Source organism: Miniopterus schreibersii (genome assembly GCF_964146895.1).
Source record: "Miniopterus schreibersii genome assembly, chromosome: 17".
In the NCBI taxonomy this organism is placed as follows: domain Eukaryota; kingdom Metazoa; phylum Chordata; class Mammalia; order Chiroptera; family Miniopteridae; genus Miniopterus; species Miniopterus schreibersii.
In genome coordinates, this window is record NC_138117.1 from 21,163,484 (window position 1) to 21,171,533 (window position 8,050).

Genomic DNA, 8,050 nt, shown 5'->3' on the forward strand with positions numbered 1-8,050 from the left:
AAGGCTTTAGGCCAAGGTGTAATACAGTGAGAGATGTGTGTCTCTGCGAGAGGGAGTTACCGTGACAAAGTAAGTTGGCAGGATTTGGAAGGGGCAAGATGGGAATTTGTAGGGTCAGTTTTAGGAGGCTGTTTCTGTGGAGAGTCTTAGTGATGAAGGTGGGGATTAAGGCACTGGCCATGGGGTAGATCAAGGGCACTTCTGTGATACAGTCAACAGGTGAACACCACTGGATCCCCTGGCTGGCTATGGAATATGACTGAGAGAACGGGGGAGAGATGGCTCTAGAGTTCCGAACTGGGTAACCGGGTGAATCCTCGTGCCTATCAGAAGGGTGAGGTGTATAGAAATTTTTTTGGTTGAGGTGGTTGGGCATGGAGGTGTGGAGAGAAAAAAGGCAGAGATAATGAGTTCAGTTGAGCTTAGTTTTAGGCACAGAGCATTCGAAGTGTTTATAACACGTTCAGGGGCAGATGTCCAGCAGGCAGCTGGGTATATAGTGGAGCCACATGTCGTTAACATATTTAATGTATGCAGACTCACAGGCAGCAAGTAGATACAGAGAGACAGAGACACGGAGAAGGGAAAAACTAGCTGGAAAAAGCGTTCGTGTCTGTCTGCTCAGCAAGCATATGCCCAATAGAGCATGAAGTGGGACACCCCAACCTTCCATTTTCTCAGTGGAGCCCAAGTGCCAGCGTCCCCCAGTCTGAACATCTGGCCTTACTGGTTGTGACTCTAGAGTGGGGGTTGGCCCGTTATGGCTTGAGAGCCAGAAAAACCACTAGTTTTTCTAATAGTTAAAAAAAATTAAAAAGAATATTTTGATATGAAAATTATATGAAATTCAAATTCCAGTGTTTATAATTAAAGGTTTACAGGAACACAGTGACACTCATTTGTTTGGGAGCCATCTGTGACTGCTTTGGCAATATAATGGCAGACTTAACACAGAGACTGTTTTGCTCCCAAAGAATAAAATATTTACTATCTTGCCTTCTACAAATAAAGTGTACTAATTCCTATTCTAGTGTTTAAACGCATACTGTTCTAGTAACATACCACTAAGCACAAGCCAAACTCGGTACGAATACATTTGTACATACATATTACTGTACATGTTTGCATAGGAAAATCCTTATGATTTTATGAATGACTTAAAAAAATTTGCAAGGAAATTTTTAGATAGAAGCCATTCTTGCCACATGTGCTGGCTTCAAAACATGCCTGCCATGTAAACTGTCCAGGATGGAGACATATATTTAGGAATCAATAGCCTAAATTAGTTTTCGATTGCTGTTGTAACAAATCACCACAAAAGTAGTGGCTGAAAATGACACAGATTTAAGAGCTCATAGTTCTGGAGGTCAGAATTCTAAACAGGTCTCGGAGGGTTAAAATCAAGGTGCCATCAGGCCTTTCGGATGATCTAGGGCAGAATCCATTTTCTTGCCGTTTCCAACTTCTGGTATTTGCCCAAATTCCTTGGCCCGTGTCCCCTTCTTTATCTTCAAAGCCATAACCATGGTGGAGTCTTTGTCATATCATGTCACTATGACTCTGACTCACTTATAAGGACATGGGCCCATAACCCAGGAGACCCGCCCCATCTCAGAGTGGGCTGATTCTAGGACCTCCTCTCCTTTATATATTTCTTTCTGCCGTCATCCATTCACTCAGGCAATCTACATACAGTGAGTCCCAAGCACACTAGCCAGGCACTGTACTAGTTACTGGGGATAGGAAGATGAGCCTGATAGTCCTGGAATTCAGCAAGCTCAGGCTCAAAGAGCAGAGAGACATCTAAGCAGACAATTAAGAAGCTCTGAGCGAATGACAAGAAAGGATAGGCTATTGTGCGAATGCAGAAGAGGAGCCCAACGTCAACAAGGCTGGCTGGGTGTGCCAGTCCGGAAAGACTCCCCGAGGGTGACGGTTCTCTCGGGAAGGCTGTCTAAGGGATCAATGAGCAGGTGAAGCCGCCAGGAGCGGGGCTATTAGGTAAAGGGACTGGCCTTACCAAGGATGGAGATAGCCAGGGTGTGCACGGGGGAATCCCAGGAAGTTAAATTCCTGATTGAGAAAACATTTCAAGATGCAGTTGAGAGTTAGGCAGAAACCCACTCATTTATTTATTTATTACATTTACTGGGGTGACATTGGTTAATAAAATTATATAGGTTTCAAGTGTACAGTTCTATGATACATCATCTGTATACTGCAGCGATTTTCAGCTTTTTTCCATCTCATGATACACATAAACTAATTACTAAAATCCTGCCAATCTGACAAAAAAAATAAGTATAATTTTGATTCATTTGCACCAGATAGCTATTGTTGTGCTGGCTGTCGTTTTTTATTTGACAATCTAAGGGAAAAGAGGTCAGTGCCCCTGACTAAAGAGTCAGGTATTGCCCCGGCTGGGTGGCTCAGCTGGTGGGAGCGTCATCTCATACTCCAAAAGGTGGTGGGTTCGGTTCTTGGTCAGGGCACATACCTAGATTGTGGGTTTGATCTTGGTTGGGGTGCGTATGAGGGGCAACTGATCCACATTTTTATTTCACATCGACGTTTCTCTTTCTTTCTCTCTCTCTCTCTTTCTACCCCTCTCTCTAAAAATCAATAAAAACATCTCCTTAGGTGAGGCTTAAAAAATAAGGGTCAGGTATTGCAAGTCTCCTTCTGTTACCATATATTTGACCCCCTTTACCCTTCACTACCCCCACCCCCTTTCTCTCTGGGAAGCCCCTAAAAAATGTTTACTAGGCAGGGAGTGGCTAATCAAATTTAACTAAATTTCTATCTAAGATTTCTAAAATTACCTTGCACCAAGCACTGTTCCGAGCACTTTGTGTTCATTGAGTCATGGATGCAGATCTCTAGGCGCAGGATGGCCTTGGGAAGGAGGGACCTAGAGGCAGGGAGACCGGTGGGAAGCAGGAGGGGCTGGGTGTGGAGGGGGAGGGGAGAGGAGTCAAGCTGGGGTGACTGCACGGAGGTGGCGGTGCAGGGGGCCGGGAGCGCAGGAGAGCAGGGGGCAGGGAGGGCGGCGCTCGGTCTGGCTGGGACGCGCTCCCAGACCTGGAGGCACAGCCGCGGCCAAGGCTAATTTACTGCTGGGCCTGAATCTGTGCTCCGCTCGGCCTCTCCGCTCTCAGGTGGTCCCTCCCCTAGTAGGAACCATCCCCCCCACGTGTCTTCGTTCCACAATCTTTCGGGACGATGGCTCCTCCTGATCTGGGCAGTGGCAGCTTGAGACTTGGTAGAAGCGGCCGCCCTGCGGAAACTGAAGCTGCGCATCCGTCTAGCGAGGTCCGGAGGCCCTCACAGGCGGTGCATTTCTCCCGTGACCCTTTCACTGGACGACGTTTTCCTCGGCAGTCGCGTCTCCCGAGGGCACGGTGCCGCCCGCGGTTCACCAGCCGGGTGCCAGCTGGGGTCTCCGGGCCCAGGCGCTGCCAGTGGCGCCGCCGTCCAGCAGAGGGCAGCGTTGAGCCGCTAACGCGGCGCCCTCTCCGGGAAGCGGCGCCGCGGGCCCCGCGCCTGTTCCAGGCGCTGCGCAGTTCCCCGGCGCCCTCCTGCCCTGGGTGGGCTGCCCCCAAATGAGCAGGCGGCAGGAACGAAATCCTAAACAACTCGGTTCCGCAGGATGAAAATGAGTTGTCACTTAGTATTTTATCAGCTGATGACACGTTTCCAGCTTAAAGGTGATTTTTGTGCCACTGCATCCCCTCCCCCCCCCCTGGGGGCGCTGAGCGCGTTAGTGGGGACGCCACCGGCAGCGGGAGGGGGCGCCTGGGAGATGAAGGCTGAGGCCAGCAGGCACCAGGGGCTGAGGACCCAGGGCCCCTGCAGCAGCGAAGGCGGGCAGCTGCCCTGGGTAAGGATGCTGGGGGTGCAGGCACGTTTCCAGGGAGGCTGCGAGCAGGGCGCAGGGCTGGCACGGCCTGAGGGGGAGCTGCGAGGGCAGCCGGTCAGGGGAGGCAGGCAGGCTTGCTCTGCCCACGGCCACAGGTGTCCCTCCCCTAGTGACTCTGTTGATGGGCTGGGAGAAGTGTTTAGCACTTCGTTTCTGCATCATCTCCATTGACCCGCCTTTCCTCTCCTCTGCCAGGCTTGCACTGGAGCAGGTTCCTGGGCACACGCCCTCAAGGCGGAAATTGGCCCTGAATCTTTTCTTATTTGGCCAGAAGGGAGGGAGCCCTTTTTGTATCCATTGTCTGTGTCCACGCTGTGCCTGCTGAGTCATGCTCCAGAAAGGGAGCTGGCCCTCAGCGGAGTCCTTGCAGAAAACTAGAGGATGTGTGTCTCCACCACAGTCTGCAAGCTGTCAGAGACCAAGAGAAGCTAAGCCCAGCCAGAGGAGCTGCTAAAATCCTTGGAGGCCCTCTTTCTTCAGCCAGAATAAACAGTAATTATGTCCTTGGGCAAACGCGCCTTGCTGCTACAAAAATGAAATCGTTGCTTTCCCATTGTGTTCTATTTCTTTACAGATAATGTTGATTCTTTCCTCTGGATGACTGGCCTCCAAGCCCCATTTCCCCCACACCCACACCCCTCTTTCGATAACCGTGAAGACCGTAAAATGCTTACTGGTAAGTGATTTGAATTTGAGGTGAAGTATTGCTTCTGTCCGTTAGAGGTGGTATGTTTGGCTGGTTGAATTAAACTCCGACCTGGTCCAGGCACCGGAAATGTCTGTAAGTAGCCTAAGAACCCAAAACATGTTTAGGAATCTGTATTTCATTTTTTATTTGAATTAAAATATCTTGAATCCGTCCCCCCTGCTTGAAAATGTGCTGGCAGTGAGTCATGAGAGTCGTGGGGCCTCGTGAGTCAGGCTCCTCTCTCCTGTTACTAAGGGGATGGGGGAGGGCAAAAGAGCAGAGATTTGTGATCAGATGAAGCTGGCTTTCCGCTTATTCGAACTCCTCTGAGCTCCCATTTTCTCAAATGTAAAATGGGAGTCATAATAGTAGTTGTCTCATCATGGAAAATGTATGTAAAGTAAAATATCTACAAAACGTCGGCGGCACCACTTACTCTCAGCCGCCCTTTCTGCCCCCTCTCCCTATTTTTCCTTCTTTGGTCAAATAACCTCACCCCAAATAACCTCACCCGAAAGAGCGCAGACACTGAGACAAGGAGAGAGCTACCCTATAACCTCAGTCGTATATAAATTCACTTAAAAAAATCACAGCATTCAGAAGATGACATATTTAGATTTGTATTTTCTGTACTTTATTTCTATATTTATCTATATGTTGAATACTGGCCAATTGTCCAGGCTTTTGACACATATATCTATGTATCTACTGGCCAGCAATTTACATTCCCTCTTCCTCTCCTTTCTTCCCCTCTCCCTGTCTCTGCTCTCACTGAGCGCTCTGGTGAAGCCCATGTCGCCAAGAATATTCAGCCCTCACCTATCTTAATTGGTGATCTTTGTACAGAATATCCGGATTGGATGAAGCTTTGCTCATCTCCTTCCACACTCCGTGTGATAATTTTGGACACATCTGATCCAGCGGATACTTGCCTCCCTCCACAGTACAGGATGGGTGGCTGTCCAGTGTCTGCTCACCCCAGAGTGAGCCCAGTCCCCTGCATGAGGGATTTGGAACAGCTCGGCTGCCTCTATTCTGAGCTGAGCTCCCACTGGCTGTGGCCCTGCTCTCAGGGATACCCCAGATTGCAGGTGGCCTCTTGCCTTAAACCTTTCTCCTGGTCAGGCCTTGGTATTTTCCAAGACTTTCTCCTGGGACATGGTTGTTCACCTGTACGGTCTCATTGCTGGATTGAAGACCTCGCTGTAACTGTCACAACAGCCAGGATATCTACTGGCCACAAGTCACTCGGCCTCACTTGAGTCTTGCTGGCTGATTGAGAAACATCACCAGGAAACCAGGGGAAGGAAAAGCGTGCCCGTCTCTTGACGTCACAGATAAAGAATATGAAGGTGAGGTTGCATATATTGCTTAGAAACCCGCGCCCATTCCTTTTGCTAGCTGTCCTTTGTATTGGGTCCTAGCCTTCAGGGGAACTGTGGAAGCCAGGGAAACAGGCCTAGCATGCTTGTCTTGTCAACTTTAACTTAAAAATTTTTTTTAAAACATGTTTTTATTGATTTCAGAGAGAGGAAGAGAGAAGGAGAGAAACATCAATGATAAGAGAGAGTCCATTGATGGCTGCCTCCTGCATGCCCCCGGCTGGGAATCAGTTCTGAAACCTGGGCATGTGTCCTGACTGGGAATCGAACTGAAACCTCCTGGATGTAGGTATACGCTCAACCACTGAGCCACGGCAGTGGGCTCAGCTTTAACTTTTGAGAGTAAAACAGCGATTAGAGGTGAAAGGGGGAAACAGATACTCACCTTTTATGCCAAGAACTGCTCCTTTCTGGTGGTTCTAGTGATGCTTCCATAGGACAAGGGAGTATACTTTTCACTTCTCTTAGGTCTTTTGAATGGACACACTTTTTATTAAATTGAGGACAATAGGCTTATCTACCCAAGCGAATTAAGATGGAGAACTGAAACATTTTACTGAGGGGTCCAACTTAATGGCTCTCTTTGTTTGAATTACCCAAACTACATGAGTTGGATTTTTTTCCTCTTCAGCTATTCAAGTAATATTACTTCTCAGCATCATTTTGTGTGTGATCATGATCTTTACATTTGAATTACTTTGAAATCCTGACACTGAAGAAACAAGGGACAACCTACCACAATCACCAAGACAAACCAGAAGCCATAATCTCAATTCTGTATAAAATATATTTAAAAAAATACGTATCCTTGGAGGTTGGCATGCAGTTGTTTTTCTGAAATAATGAAAGGCTGAAGTATCATAAATGCAAAGATCCACTGTATCATTTGCACCAAAGATTAATCTTAATTTAATGGGAAGTGGGAGATCCCAAAATTGTAGTTGTCAGGTGTTGGAACCATTTCTTTCTGGAGATGGCTCCCTGTGACTTGATATTCAAAGAGAATGTTGTAGGCCAGGGCTACAATGAGCAATGGATTAAATGACCTCTACAATTTATTCCGACCTTGAGATTAAACTAAAAATATATTTAATACTTAAAATTTCTCCTCCTCTTTAGGAATTCAGCATTCTGTGACACTGACCAAGCCTTATCAGCTTAAACCATGTGCATTTGTCCTCTGGTTGTTAGAAAAGGATTGCGACTGCCGGCGGGGGAAACGTGAATACGACTGTGCTCAGAGTCTGTGACTGTCATGCTGCTAAAAATCCTTCTAAATAGCGTTGGGAAAGTCACTTTAATTTTTTGTATCAATGTTCTCATTTGAGGAAGGTGAATAATACTGCCTTCCTTACAGACTTGTAACACCTTATTAAATATGTCAAAAGTATCCCCCGATCCATGGGTAAAAGGCACCTAATAAAGGGCAAACAACCTTTTTGTTCCCTCCAAAGACACTTCCCTGGTAAACGTCCCTCCCACCCCCAGCACCTGACTCTCTCTGTGTGTGTATGTGTGTATTTGTGTGGTGTGTGTGTGTGTGTGAGAGAGACTATCCTGTGGATGGATGAACTTAACTGAGTGTGAGGCCAGAAGTACTTTGTCAGTGTGATGAGAACTCTTGAAAGACATGGCTTAGCCTCCCATGGTCCAGTTTCATTCTTCCCCAGGCCCCAAAACACTTCATTTCTGATTCAGCAAGACAAAGCTCTGAGCTTGTCAAAGAAAAGTGCATGGAGAGTCAGGGTCACAGAGCTAGTACTTCATGCGGTTGACCACATGTTTGAGTGGCACTTGGTGGCTTTGCTGTTTTTTTTGCACATTTTTCTAAGCTTGGTCTCTGGAGGCCAGGTGTTGGGGGAGACCTGCCTTTGTCCCATTCTGTCCCATTCTTTGTCACGGTTTCTATGGGTTGTGTGGGAAACCTGGCTTTGGTTTTACCGTCTACCCCCCAACACACGTACCTCCCTGTCTCCCTTTACAGAGCCCCAGTCTGCAGGGCCTCCTCTAACGCCTTCTCAGCGAGGCCGTGGCTTGCTGTACGGTGCTTGTCTGGGCAAC

General features: G+C 47.7%; 1 long non-coding RNA gene across 1 annotated transcript; it reads left to right on the forward strand.

Moving 5' to 3' along the window:
* Positions 1 to 3,939: 3,939 nt before the first annotated feature.
* LOC308547003 lies at positions 3,940 to 7,475 on the forward strand. The gene is made up of 4 exons (XR_013997426.1): positions 3,940 to 4,595; positions 5,454 to 5,959; positions 6,134 to 6,274; positions 7,109 to 7,475. It is a non-coding gene; the product is annotated as an uncharacterized lncRNA (long non-coding RNA).
* Positions 7,476 to 8,050: the final 575 nt, after the last annotated feature.